This window comes from Heloderma suspectum, chromosome 1, assembly GCF_057233095.1.
Source record: "Heloderma suspectum isolate Gila_16-S chromosome 1, 16-S_ref, whole genome shotgun sequence".
Taxonomy (NCBI): domain Eukaryota; kingdom Metazoa; phylum Chordata; class Lepidosauria; order Squamata; family Helodermatidae; genus Heloderma; species Heloderma suspectum.
In genome coordinates this window covers 343,663,054-343,678,400 of record NC_139458.1, presented here as the reverse complement: position 1 = coordinate 343,678,400, position 15,347 = coordinate 343,663,054, and the positions used below count along the sequence as shown (strand labels likewise).

The 15,347-nt window shown below is 44.0% G+C and overlaps 1 protein-coding gene across 6 annotated transcripts in view; it reads right to left on the bottom strand.

The window, feature by feature from the left end:
* The window catches only part of STX11 (syntaxin 11), a 55,014-nt gene that overhangs the window by 11,930 nt on the left and 27,737 nt on the right, over positions 1-15,347 (bottom strand). For 2 of the 6 annotated variants that reach the window (XM_084827774.1, XR_014786726.1), the window contains one exon: positions 7,653-7,732. The exons of 1 other annotated variant lie outside the window; for it this stretch is intronic. The gene's annotated coding sequence lies outside the window, so the exon portion shown is untranslated. Of the gene's footprint in view, positions 1-3,492; positions 3,631-5,897; positions 7,617-7,652; positions 7,733-9,551; positions 9,635-15,347 lie in introns of those variants that run through there. 3 more of the 6 variants (XM_084827772.1, XR_014786725.1, XM_084827771.1) reach the window with 3 other exon arrangements.

The following is a 15,347-nucleotide window of genomic DNA, read 5'->3' as shown; positions in this document are numbered from 1 at the left end:
AGAAAAGGCATTACTTAATTCTACAATAAGTGTCTTGAAGAACTGAATCTTATTTAAGAGTCACAAAATGCCCATCATTGTTATTGGTGGTGAAATTGATTGACAGAAGCATTGGTTTGGATCCAGAGAACTGCCCACAGAAGGAGGTGGGCAGAAGGTGACTTTCCCACCTCTCCGCTCACTGGAAACCCCTGCCCCCCCCCCCCCCGCGCTCTCAAGCAGTAGTTCAATTAGGCAAATTTAGATTCTGGACTTTATAGTCTTATGGGGGAGGGGGCTCTTTAGATGGTAATTTGTATTACTTTACTTCTTTTAAAATGGGGTACACCAGTCCTGCTGCATTTGGGGGTCTTTCTGTTCATTCTGCTGAGTGGAGACCTGGACCCCATTCCTGCCCTGACAGCACCACTGCCCCCCATGGGTCAGGGGACCCTACTGAATGGGATGGATCATGGTGCAGGAGGCTGAGAGGAAAGGAGGATATCATGGATAATCAGAGGGAGGCACTTTCTGTGAGTAAGATCATTTTCAGGGGGCTCAGGGGAAATTCACCTTCCACCCACCCCTTTCCATAGGCAGATCTCTGGATCCAAACATCCTACTGGACATTGTGACAGGCTCAGGGGATGCAGTGCTCTGCTCACAGGCAGATGGTATACTTGCTTTGTGGGATCTCTGTCAGTGAGGAACAGCCCCTCCAGTGTCAGAGAGGAGGGCAGGTTTGACCCTCACTGAAACAACAATCCTAGATCAGTGTTTTACTTTTCCTCATAAAAGCAAATGGCACATACTTTTTGGGGGGAGAAAGTAAAGAGGTATACTCTGGAACACCACTGAGGTGGGATTAGGGTGGAGACATCAGTGAAGTAATATTTTGTTTTGTTTTAGAAAAAGGGCTGTCAACTGCAGTGCAGTCAATGGAAGCAGCATGTTTGAACAACTAGCTACTTTCTCCTTACTCTACCACAGCTTACAGGAAATGAGTAGAGCACTAACAAATAATACAGAAACAGGGTACTCAAACTAAGTGTTGTCTTTAATACACTATTTTATTTCAACAACATTGCTTTCCAGAAGACCAAAATTGGTTATTTATCCATACTTGAAATTCTGGCTTATTGATACATATTGGTATAATTCTCCATCATGCTCATTCAGTCTATACACTAAAACAATATTCTCAAGTTTTAAGAAATCCCCCATACACAAATGCATTAGATCTTGACTGCCACCCAACCTAGTTACCTAATTAGGTGTACCAGGTGAACTTCTACATACCTCACATCACATCTTCCCCACCAAGCTGCTAGAGGACCCTGGTGCCTCTCCCTCCCCACACAGGTCCAGCCCTGTGCCCCTCCCCCTTCCCCAGTTCCTACACATGTCCCTTTCCAGTGACACTTAATTTTCAGCCTGAGGTAACTAGGGTTCTAGTGATCAGAGACTTAGCACCTTTCAGTGATTCTTTCAGTGATCCTCATGAGGCCATCCCATAATTTGGAAAATTCGGCATCTTGGAACTGCCCCACCCACAGCTGGAGAAAAACTGCACTAAATTTTTTTAAAAAAAAATCAGGTACACACTAAGTTATGAATTCAAAGCGAAGGCAGATCTATGTTAAAATGCCCCTTAGGCTACAGTCCCAAACACACTGGAGAAAGCCCCACTGAACACAGTGATACTTTTGAGTAGGCATGTAGAGGATTGTGCTGTTAAACATTCATCTAATTCCACCCCAGAACTGACCTTATTTACAAGGTAAGCAGTTCTGTGAAGCCATTTCACCTAGGAAAATTGGGGGGAAGTAAGGAAGAGAATTCCATTTTAAAGCAATTTGGGGAAAGGCAATAAAAATGGCCTTAAAATAGGTTCATGTCTGAATTATATTAATTCCTTACTACATTAAAGGGCAGAAGCAGAACAAGTAAAACAGCACAATCATGCTGGTGTGCATCCTGCAGACTTGCGTCCAAGTTAGAAGCCAGAGCTGAACATGAATTATATTTTGTTTGTTTGGGGATTTCCTGTAATATTATAAGGGACTGCTGAACTGATATGTTAGCATCACTCACACGTTTACATCCAACATTTCCTTTAAAGGCTTAAAGTCCTCCCAAACAAGGGTGCTTCCAGACAGAGGGCTCCTAGCACTACCTATCAGAAGGCACTGTGCAGTTATTCCATCTTTTCTTTCTTAATGGATTATCTGCAGTAAGAGACAAGATGGAAGAAGCGATGGGAAAACATTGGAGGTTTAAAAGTGGAATATGATGTCTAAACCCCCAGTAAAATTCGATGAATGAGGCAGGGTGATGGCCATAAAAGCCCCATCTGGAAGCACCCTAAGTATTGGCCAGGTCCAAATCCACGTACTTCAACCATCCTAACATCTTGAGTGCTGTCAGACCATTTTCTGAGAATACCAGAACTCTATAACATTTTCCCCAAAGTTCCATAAACGACATACTCTCAAGTAAGTGTGCATAAAATTGGGGGGAAAGGAAACGCCCTTATATCAAGTCCATCTACTGGTCCATATAGCTCAGTATTGCTGACTCTGACTGGCAGCTGTTTTCCAGAGTTCCAGGCAGAACCCTTTCTAATCCAGCCCTATCTGGAGACTGAACTGAGGACCTTGTGCCTGCAAAGCAGGTGCTCTACCACTGCACTTCTGTCCTCCCCTTTAGATTGCAGTCTTGGTTTCATTATCAATACAACCTGTCCGCAGTGAACTGCGGGGGAGTGCTTAGAATCAGGCTTTACCAGATGGCAAACCTTTTTGCGGATGGAAAAGGCAATGAATGGGCACCAGACACTTCCTAGTGAAGTCAGTAGTTAAGCTCCCATGAAGTATAACCGGCGAGGATCGCACTCTATATAAAACAACGGCTAGAGAGACCGGTAGGATTTCTCTCGTCCCCAGCTTCTTATTGGGTCACATTTTTTTTGTTTGTTTGTTTAAATGTCAGCAGAACAAATTATAAAGAGCACAGCCAGGACCGTAGCCTGAAGACAGGTGATACAGCACCTGTCTGGGTGTGGTCAGCGCTACCTGGAACATCTCTGTAAGCCTCCTTGCGCTCCACCGCTACAAGTAAAATAAATACCGCGCTCCCCTAAAGCCGAGAACGGCTCTTCACTTCCCATCACTAGCTGCCTGATCTGGGGAAGTGCTGCAAGCGCTCCAGCCTTCGCCGCACATAACTTTGCTCCTCCGAGCTGAGACGCTCCGAAACTTCCTCTTCAGCTCAGCAAGCAGAAGCGGCTTCGCCCCCAGCGTCCGCACCTCTTTAAAGATGTTCAGGCAGACGTAGGGTGGCGGCGGCGGCGGCAGAAAGGAAAAGAAAAGAAAAAGGACCCCCCCGCGCCCCAGATGGAAAAGAGGAGGCGCAGCTCCACTCTGGCGTCCCCTGTCCCGTGCCAAAAGGGTCGCGGTCTAGTCCCTTCCTCCCCTCCCACGGGGCGAGATTTCGACAGGCGCCAGCACTCACCGCACGCACCAACCAGGGAGAGAGGAAGGGGCTCGCGTCGCCTTGCTGCCCCCGCGGAGTCCCAGCCAGCAATCCGGTCGCTGCCTCGTGGAAGAGGCTGTCAAGCTGACCGCCGCCGGAGCTCCCCCCGCGCTCTTGAACCGCTCCGCCTACGCGCCGCCCATTGGCCGCCGCGCTTCCCTCGCACCGCCTCCCCGCGTCAGGGGTGAGCGATGCGCCGCCCGCGGAGGCGGGTGAGCGGCCGCCTGGGGCGAAGCCTGCTCGCGGCCGCCCGGCGGCGTCGGAAGCGACGCCGGGGACGCTGCGTCGCGTGGCCCGAGGCGGGCTCTCCAAGCCGGCGAGCGGGCTGGAATGCGTGGCAGCTTCCCCCGAGGCCTCGCGAGTCACCAGGGAAGGCCGTGACCTAGAACTGAGGTGTCGGCTGAGCTCAGCAGCGCCAAGCCGCAGCCTTCTCCCGCGGGCCCAGGGGCGCAGCCACGTCATGGCCTTATGGGGCCCCCCCTGAGATGGTCTTGTGAAGCGCCCAGGTAACACTCCTCTTTCTCACCCCACCCCTTTCCCCTCCGTACAACGGCTTCTGCGTTCCTGGGGCAGTATCCGATGCTGGTCCTGCATTTGACCCATTGAAATGAATGAGACTTAAGTTAATCATGACTAACTTAAGCCCCATTCATTTGGATACTGCCCCTTATATGTTAAGAATGTTCGCCAGCGCTGCTTAAAATAATAATACTCTGCGCATGCGCAGAAGCGCACTGACAGAGCACCATCACGACCACAGGACTCGAATGGGGTTTGCTTTTGCTACCCTGATGCCCTCATTACCTGCCATCACTCTCTGGGTGGTCGTTTGGGGGCGCCCTGGGCTGCAAAGGCCTGGACTTTGGCCCCAAGGTCCAGACCTAACTGCACCACTGCATCCCTTCTGCACACGCACACCTGTATTTTGTTTTCAAATAGTCTGACAACTTAGGGGATTTTTAAAAACACATTAAGAATAGGAAAGGGTGAAAACACACACACAGAAAAACATGGCACAACCCCAAATGCACGCAGCACACACACACAAGAGTTCATGCACACACAAACTATTTTTTTTACACCTGGTGTTTGCCTATTTGAGGAAAGTGTTCATTAATGATAAGATAAAAATGGAAAGGGATTTTTAAAATTTTCATTGAAACCTTGTTTATAAGATTTTTAATTGTTTGTTTTGAGCTGTTATTAGGGACTTTGTTCTGTCTTGCATAGTAGAAAAAGAACATACATAATAAATCAAGATCACTAAAGAAACAAAGGAATTCACTAATTATAATTCCCGGATAGTAAGCCCAGAATTCTGTGCACACTTTCTTGGAGGTAAATTCTATTGAATGAAGTGGGACTTACTTTTGGGGAATGTACTTTTCTACCCATGCTTAGAATCTGGGAAGTGCTTAAATTACCACACAGCCCTTCTTAGCCTCCTGAAGGGGTCTTTCCAGATATGAATTTTCTCTTTTATTTTTAAGATGCCATAGAGTGTAACCCACTCCTGTATTCTAGGAAGTGTGGGTGGTTCTTTTGGGCAACTGAGTGGTGGGGATTGTGTGTTTGCCCAATGCAGCTGGTGGAGTGGCTAAATTCTGTCAACACTTTGACTTTTACCTTGTATAGGAATCTTTCTTTCTTTCTTTCTTTCTTTCTTTCTTTCTTTCTTTCTTTCTTTCTTTCTGTAATTGTGCAAACTTGGAAAGAACAAGGCACCCGCCCTGTTTTTTCAAGATCATAGGCTGAATTCTCGTGTTATGTCTTGCTGGGTTTCCCCAATGCTGGGTAGCAGGCCTTTGGTCCTTCCCTGCATTGAGTTTAAGAAATCCTTCCCCTGGAATGCCCTGATGGGAGAAAAACACTGAGTGTGTAACAGTTCCAGGCTTACACCAGAGAAGCAGGGGAAGCCCATGGATGACTCTAATTCAGGAGATTTGTCTTTTGTCTTTGAAGGTAATGTACAGGCAGGGCCATTGCACAGCTCAGTTGGAAGTGGGCACTAAAACAATCAAAGTATTAGTTTAGAACAGAGAATATGGAAGAATTAAAGACCAGCAACTAGGAATGAATAAGTGAAAACACCTGGAGGAAGGGCAGACATACAAGTATGACTAACTGCTAGGGAGGGCGATGTGGACATTGAGGGGTAGAAGTAGTGTTAAGGTTAAAAACCACAGGATCCCCGCCCCCATGCCTTTTACTTTGGATGGGCTGCTAAGCCCGGCATTTGGAAGCCAGTGTGACTGATAAGGGAGGAACGACATGGGAATTTATTGCATGATTCCTTTTTTTCTTCTTTTAATATTTTGATTACCTTTTATAAGAAGTGTTATTTATTTTTGTATATAATAAAAGAAATAAAGTGAAAGAATAGAACTCATCTCCTTCATTTATTGTTTCGTCATTTGAAGACGCCTACCATCCCAAATTACAGAAGGTCACTCTCACAGTCCCTCTAAGTTTTAGGAGTATGTCATTCAGTTTGCTGAAACATCTCTGCTCAGAATTAATCAGTTACACAACTGTGGACATGAATCCCTGGCTCCATGGATCATGGAGGCCTGAGATGAAGCTGGAAGCTCTTCCCACTTCAAGTTTTGGAATGAGAATCTTACAGTGCTGGTGTTTGTCTTCTTGAATTGCACAGACCATAATAGCTCAAGGTCAGGCTGGAAGAGAGGCCCTGGCTAGGCCTGGCAGAACCAATTAAGAAACCATTTGTAGGATTTCATGTGACAATTTTGCTGTATTATGGGGCAGGGTGCAGCAGAGACTATTCCAAAGCCATGGACTCTAGAATAAAATTGGGCACCGTGATGGAGAGGAGGAGACAATTTTGAAAAGCAGAGGATGGTTCACACACAACTGCACCAGGAAGAAAGGGTGATATGAGACCTTAAAGATGCAAATGCCTCTTTCAAGTTGGGATCATGATTTCTAGTTCCAAGAGGCAACTCCAGATGCATTGATTTACAAATTGTTTTCACCCTCTGGGTTTGAAATAGGTTCATACCTAAAATAAGCAGGCAGTGCGGGGGGGGGGGGGGGTTCCCTCCTTGTAACAGGAGAGGGGATAGCTAAGCCCCTATCCCTAAATATATACATACCCATTGATATGAAATCAGTAATATTTACTGTAATTTATATAGGAGTGGGGCCCAATTCTTTCTCTTCTTCTTGACTTCGTAAACTCTGGGTAGGAGAATATCCTACTCATGGAAGTACAAGTAGCTCAGCAGGAATGTCTTTGTCACAGGTCTCTGTATCACTGATCTCTGTGATTAGCTCTGTGCATGCTAATATTGCTGTTTCGTCTGCATATCTGCCAGTTGCTCACTTACCGAGGGCTCATCTCAAGACACTGGAGCACATTCCTAGCTGATTGCATGCAGGGATTATTACGTTTAAAGATAGACATGTACTTTCATGCATTGCTGAACAAAGGCCTGAGGCAATGTTGGATTTGCTTGACCAGACTTTGCTCCAGTGCCTAATCATTATTATATATTATGACACTGTATGAAGGACAGAACTAGAGGTGGCTTAAAATCATTTCCAAAAGCCAACCGAAATGTTTTCTAGTAATGGTTAGATGTTCCCAGGGAATCTGCAGAAAGTCACTTGGCAAGTATGAAGTGATCTAACTGCAGTTGTGAAATGCTCTAACTAGCCTGAATAAGAATTTCCATACCGTGTCATATCAATGGTCCATCTGGGTCAGCCTTCTGTGTTCAACGGAGGTGGCAACCACATGGTTGTCATAACGTATAGTTCCATCCTAATCTCCATTAAGAGCCAGTTACGTAGTCACTTCAGTTATTTGCTTTAAAGCTGCTGCCAGTTTCGCTGCATAATCCTGAGCTCCCATTTTGTGAGAGTTTAAATAGCTTTTCTCAATGCACACCATTTCACATCGGTCATGACTTTATAAATAATTGGCCTGACATTTGCCCTTCCCCTCATATAAATAGTCTTCTCTACTTAAGATATTCTCGTTTAAGGAAGATGAGCCACGGTGATCAGTTCATTGCTTTTTCTGTACATTCTCCAGTTCCATTATAAAGACAGAAAAGAAACTGTTGTTGACAGGAAGGCTGGGGTAGAGAAAAAGAAAAGTAGAGATTACTTACAACAGCAAACTTTCACACTCTTCACTTCCCCAAGTGGTGGGAAGTTCCAGGGACAGTGCTGCTGGTTTTAGTTCCCTTTGCTGAAAGATAGCAATGGAGACTTGAGGTGCATTTGTAATATTTGCTTTGTTGACAAATATAGCATAAGTGGAGACAATCCACTTAAAACAAATCAACCCATGGCATTATGGACCTAATCCAAACTAATAGCCTCCTGTTTTCTTTACTCTTTTAAGTAAAGAAAAAGGCATCAGGAGATCCAATGAAGGTTCTCCTGTGTCAGCCCAGTTTGGACCTCACACACAATTTACCAAGCAAGCACTCATCCCAACTCAAAGTCCTGCACCTAAACTGCCCATTCAGATCACAATCCCCAGCCATTAAAGAACATACAATTCTTCTATGTCAAAACCCTGACTCCTATCTGGAATCCTTTAAGACATCATCAGAGTGATAGACCCATTCACAATAATCAAGGCAAGGCAAACTGTATAACACTAATTCTCAAATCTAAGACTGGACAGACAGGTCCTGCTGCTAGGTCCACTATTGTGGTCAGTTAGACTGGTGAGCACAAGAGACAGTGCCTTTTCAGTAGTGGCCCAAGCTTTGTGGAACTCCCTCCCATGAGAGGTACATTTGGCCCCATTTTTAAATGGGCCAGAAATATCTTGTTTTGTTCAGCTTTTAACTCTTATTGTTGGTCTGGATTGTTAAACTGTTTGCTGCTTTTTGGTGAGTATCTTTTGAATTCATTAATGTATTTTATGTGGAATGCTGGCCTAGATTGGTTTTATATTGTTGCTTCTGTTTTAATATGTCTTAAAGATCTTATGCTGCTGTGTTAGTTTTTAAAGTATCTTGATTTGTTTCATTTTTATACTGTTTTATTATATTCTTTGTATGCCTTTTAAAAAAGGCATTTTTTAAAAAAAATAATTGGTTAGTGATATTGTACATCACTCTGAAATCTCTCGTGATGAAGGGCAGTATAGAAGTTTTTTAAGTAAACACATACATACATAAATTAACAGGACTTATGACCTGAAAGGCAGCATAAAAATATTGAAGTAAATAAACAACATAAAACCGTATCCTGGCTTATATCCCTTCGAGATGTCCTTTTAGATATTATCAAGCAGCCTATAAATTGAAATCATCATCATCTCATGTGCCACAATTATGAGAAATAATTAAACAATTCAAAAGCTCCTGTGTACCCCAACTGCCCATCTAGGGAAGTGGCTGCCCATGGTGACTGTGTGATTAACCTTTCTGCATGGTAGTATGATTAGATTACTCACTCCTGATGTAGAGAAACAGCAGAATTACCCAACCTCAGAGGCTACCTGTTGCATCTCATTATGAATCACTGCTCTAGACCAGGAGGCCTTCTGGTCAGAAGGCAGCCTATAGGGACATAGGATGCTGCCATATACAGAGTGAGACTATATTCTTCTTCACATGGAGCTTTTATCCTGCTATTGAGATTGGTTATACGTGGAAGTTTGCGGGTCCTTTAGATGGCATCACCCAACTGAATGACCTTTATCCCATTTTTAAAAGGTCGGAGATAATGAGCTATCAAATTACAGCGCTTGAATTCAGCTTGAGTTCCCTCGAGAAAAGAGGAAAAACTCAGCATAAGAGGAGCCAAAGCACAGCACCATCTAGTGGCTGTATAATAAAACATATGGAAGACTCAGATGGGGGGGGAAGGGGGGAAGAAGCACGTGTAAGGGAGTCTGTTGTGATCCTACATTTAAAACGGAAGCAGAAAGCTCCATTTTAAATGCAGGATTTTAGGCTGGTGTTGAGATGGTCTATTTATCCATCTAGCCCAGTCCTGTCTAGTCTAAATGCCACCAACTTTCCAGAGTTTTTAATTCCACCTGTTACCTGATCCTTCGAACTGGAGATGCCAAGGATTGGACTAAGGGCCTTCTGCATGCAAAGCAAGTATCCTTCCCCAAGATGTATGTCTATTTTAAAAATAAAAATGTGTTTATTTAAAGAACTGCAGTCATATTCTTACTTTTTGCTATTGTTGACATGTGGAAAGGAATGCTAATGGACACTGACCAAATCTTCCAAAGGAACTTGTACATTTCTCTATCTATATATCTATATCGAGATGATAGATACTGACATGGACATGGACCTAGAACACCCTGGGCTTCTAATAATTCCAAGCAATATTTTAACAGCTGAAGTAGCTTATAAATAGTGTTTTATAATTTAACAGTAAAATAACATAGGAAGTTGTCTTATAATGGGTCAATGTGTCCACCTGGCCCAGTATTGTCTATTCTGACTGGAATCTGGTACCTGATCCTTTCAACTGGAGATGCCAAGGATTAAACTGGGGACCTTTGACATTTGAAGCTTGTACTCTGCCCATGAGTTATGTTCCCTGTGTCTCATGCAGAAACACATGGATAGGCTATTCTTACTTTTATCCACTCTAACACTAAACCTGTACAGGTGTAAGGGTGAAGTGTGCATCAGATATCAGAAGTCTGGGAAACACTGAATTAGAATAAAGACTAGGAAGAAAACCAGGAATCTGAAAGTTGTTTGAGGCATGAAGAAAAGGAGAACCATCACAATTTACTTCTCCATTCTTTCCTGCTCATATTTATGCTCCTTTTAAAAATGAGAAGATGGATGTTCTGTTATGCCTGTATTACAGCAAGTTTAAATAGTCTCTGCTCTACCGGAATGGATCTGACCTTCCCAACTGAATCTTTTTGTTTCCTTTTAACTAATCCGTTCCCTTTCATGAGTAATTTCCCCTTTTGAAGTTAAATATGACTGGACTAGATTCTGGGCAATTTCCCACCCACACATGTATTAGTATTTGGTTATTCATCTTGAGATCCATGCATATTTAATATACTTTTAATGCTACACAAATAATAAACAGAACTCACTAAGATGTAAACATAAATACCTTATGAGCATGATCTGCCCCATTAATTCCAGTTGGGTGGGGAGAAAAAGAAAGTGAGTGAGTGAGTGAGTGGGTTCCAAGGAATGCCCACATTGATCTATGTCCACTGAACTGAACAAGGAAGCTGTGGCATGCATGATGCATCAGACTGGCTGGAATAGATAATCTGATTGTTATTTTTATTTCTTTTAACCATTTGACTGAATGAAATTTACTTCCTTGCATCAAATCCTGGGCATAATTAAAGTTTAAATTTAGATTTAAATTAAGCTCCTCTTGTTAGTTCCATAACTAACTGCTCCATCATTTAGAACAGGGATGGATAAACTTTTTTCTGTTGAAGACCTCATTCATTTGGGGGTAATCTGTCAGGGGCTGCATGCCTGGGGTATGGAGCTGGAGCCAAAACTGAGCAGCCCACACCTTTTCTCTCTTTTGCCACTCCTCCTCCCCCCCCCGCCTCTCTCTCTCTCTGCCACCCTTCTGTTTGTCTTTGTATCTGGTATCCACATGGCTCTCTCTCTCTTCCAGCCCAGCAGGCTGCTGTGGGAGGGACAGATTGCTCTTTCCATAAGTCTGAATTGATCACTAGCAGAGGGCTAATGAAATTATGCCAAAGGCCAGGGGCTGTATGCGTCACTAGGGTCACAGGTTATCCACCCTCATTTAGAAGTTTTCAGATATGATCATCTAAGGTAGCATCCACTTTTGAGCATATTCTCCCCCCCCCCCACACACACACACACACACACCTAAAAATACTTTGTTTAATCCTTTTGTAACTCAGGGCCAATTAGATGTTGCATCTGCAATATCTGCTAAGTGTCAGCTCTTGCTAGCTGACCGTAGCTGGTAGTGATAAATCACTGGCTGATAACAGGGTCATAAATCTGTCCAAAGCTGCGAGAGGGGAAAAAGGAGGCTGAAGTGGGAAACTTCACCAGGGCAGTCCAATCCAAGAGCCTTTCTGTCTTAAATGGGCAGAGGCTCGCCTACATTGTTCTCTAACATGCAGCCACCTTCACTCTGCAGGGGTCGGTGGCATTTTGCCCTCCAAATCCCCTGGGGGGGCTGCAGCCGGGCCTAGAACATCCACAGGAGGGGGCTCGGGCTCCTTCTGCACTGGTCCCTTCCCCTGCGTCTGGAGCCTGCCATTCCCCTTCATCCTCGGAGGAGTCTGAGGGAGGCATGACACTAAGATATAATATGTAATGGATCTCCATATCAGTTAAAATTTAAACTAGCACCTGTAGAATAAAAATTAAATCTAGACCACATAACCGCATGCACCTGTCAGCATTTCGAAAGTATTAATTTCTTAAACCAACTCCCTTCTTGTGGATTAACTGGTAGCTACTCCAAAGACAAGGAATAACTAATTACATTAAGATGTGTATTTATCATAATTCTAAATAAAAAAGATGTTTCTCTTCATATGCTAATATATGTTTTGGTTATATTTTGTTTTAAAATAAATATTTCAGTTCAAAGGCAGTGGATTTCCTGCATCCTGATGAGGTTGGACTAGATGACCTTTGAGGTACGTTCCATCTTTATGAGTCTTTGAAGACTGCAAATACTACAGCTACTTGCACTTAAATACCATTGAAATCAATGGGATAGGTTAGTCATAACTAATGTGAGCCCCGTTTATTTCAATGAGACTTAAGTGTGATAAACTTTACTTGGATCAGGACTTTTTTTGTTATTTTGAGTGTATTCTCTCCCAATTCCCACTTTGCCCAAATGTCCCCTGTCTGTGGTTGTCTTCATCTTCCGACAGAAGAGTTTTACTTCTGTGTTAATATCTTTATCTGGAAGTTACACTTGAGTGCGTGTATACTGTGATCAGAGCCTGTATTGTTCTTCAAATTAATTCAGCATGTGTTGCACAAATGCATCCTTGACATTTTCCACCCAGATCAGATAATAGCATTATGATGCATGTACTTGCTGAACTTTTGCAATGCTGACTTACGCAGAGCTGTTTAATTTCTTAACCTCTTGTCTTCAAAAGCACCCCTCATCATCATGTTGTTTCAAATAAAAAACAAATAGTAAGAGAGAGTTACTCAAAATGAGTAACTTGAACACACAAGGGCTGGGATCGGAAAACATTTCAATGCCGTTGTGATCCATACATGAGGACAACATGGGCTCACAGGGTAGCATCCAACGGTGTCATTCCACTAATGCAGCTGACACTGTATTCACACATAGAGGCTAGGTGTGTAACTATGCGCAGGTCAGGATTAGCTCCAGTGCCACTGTGGGACCTATGGGTTCACAGCCACTGTATTCAGGTTTAGAACAGGTTAATTGGGGACCCAGTTCACTGGTAGAGAGCCCTAGGCCATGAGAACTGAGGTTGGCTTGGTTTCCCACCTGATTGCAGGATGAGCATGGTGGCTGGTTTGGGCCTGAGCAGGAATAGGAATGTCCGAAGGGTGAGAGCATCATTCTCCCTGGTTTCTTCAGAGGGGAGTTGAACACTCCTGACCAGCTGTCAAGAATTCAGCCTTGAACAACAGGACTACAGCTAAGAAAGCTGATAGCCTCTCTGTGAGAACCAGACAGGATGGTTTCTCAAACCTGTTTCCTTAGGAACGGAGAATGCCTAAAGAGGGCAGAACAGACCTGCATGCTTAGGCATAATGCTAGCTAGGGGTGTACGGATCCCCCACCATCTGTTCCAGTGGGGAATCTGTGGAGGGGAGAGGCGATCCATTCCTCCGCCCCGGAATCCTCCAGAGCGGCTCTGCTCCACAAGGATTCCGCAGAGCTGCACCAGCTATAGGGCTGCTTACCTTGCCAGCCAAAGCCGTTCACCTCCTCCGCGCCGATTGCCATTTCTTAAAAAAAAAAAAAAAAAGCGATCGGTGGGATGTGCCTATAGACTTACACACAAATAGAGCTGTGAACACAAGGACACATAGACTTATACACAAGATTCACGGCTCTATTTGCGTATAAGTCTATGGGCACATCCTGCAATTGCCTTTTTTTTTTTAAGAAATGGCGAGCGGCATGGAGGAGGTGAATGGCTCCAGTGGAAGAAGCAGCTGAGTGCCGTTCTGCCTCCAATCCTCCTGGAGCAGAGGTAAGTGGTGCTGATCTGCCGCGGATTCCTGAGGCTGGATTCCAAAGAATCCGGCCTCATTTGAATCCATGGTGGATTTCTCTAACATCCCTAACACATCTCTGTAAGGTAGATCATCAGAAGGAGGGATCTAACAGTCACTCCCCTAGTATTTAAGTTTGGGCCAAGACCACGGAGAGTTTGCTGGGAACATTCTCATCTTTACTGCCCCAAATCCTTTCTGTTTAGACTTACCACTGTCTGAGCCAATCAAAACACTCTTCACCTGGACTCTCCATCCAATCTGGACCCATATCTTTTTGAAACTTGTATCATTAAGAACCTACCATGGAATATAATGCTGTAAACAATGTCTATAATGCTTGGACCATTGCCTTGTTTGGACTTAACCTTTCTTTAGTCATAGAATCATAGAATAGTAGGGTTGGAAGGGGCCTATAAAACCACTGAGTCCAACCCCCTGCTCAATTGCAGGAAAGTGCCTGGGACCATCATGACACCTGGGTTTTTAGCCTACCTGGGATCTAGTGTAGTAGAGTGTCATCACACAAGACAGAAATCCCACACCCCTTACCAGGCTTTCTTCTTCTGGAGTCTTTCCAGCATCATGATCAGCACAATACACATGCCTCCCGCTTTTGTTGTTTTGCCATTTTCCTTCGGTGGAAGTTCTCTATGTTCTGTTTATACAACCAGTAGATGGCGCTGCGACATTATGGCGATATTGCAGATTCCCGGAATTACACATCCTCTTCAATGGTGGTATAATTTATAACTACATTATTGGCTAGTTAAATTATTGTGGGATAAACCTAAAAAATCGCAGGAGAAGTACTGGAGGATAACAAAGTTGTGAAAAGGACTGCAAACTTCTATAAGTGACCCACCACAAGTGCATGATAAAAGCCTCATGTGATGGCAGCTGTAGAGACCCCAAGAGGGAATCTCTCTACTGCTCATGACTTCCACCTCCATGCTGTCATCTTGTAAGATGGACTTGGTCTGTCTGAGAGCATGGACCAGAGAGACACTAACAGGGAATGTCTCTATTGCCTGGTACCCTCATTCTCTCTAGCTTGGGCTTACCATGTCTCTTGATCTTTGATCTACCTTGACACACGTCTTGAGGAGATTCTTACGTAAACTCTATTGTTGGACTGACCTCTGGGTGTGTGTATTCTAGTTTGTAACTTGCTTTTGAACCACGTTTTGAATTGCCTGGAATGTTATCTTGCCTGGATTTATTGTGACCCTTGACCTTGCCATATATTATGAACTGTAGAGATCCTGACTTGGGAAATTATCATGGGACTAATCTCTGACACAGTTGTAGATATAGGCCTTTGAATTGTTCACTGAACTAAGCCATGGGCCTATAGCTGTCATGGAACTACAGGATTTCTGAAGAGTGTAACCATTAAGCTTTTATAGTGACATTTGCTACAATAAATAATCTTAGTGACTTGGATGTCGTCTGTCAAAATGCTAGAGCGGGTGCCAGAAGGAACGGGCCCATGTCAGTGCAAGGAGAGAATCCAACTGAAGTTACGCTTGTGCAACCACCCCACTAATGGATCTTGGCTACACTTGCGCAAGCTCTGCTAGCGCACCTCATTACTGTTTACACAAGCTCCACTAGCAC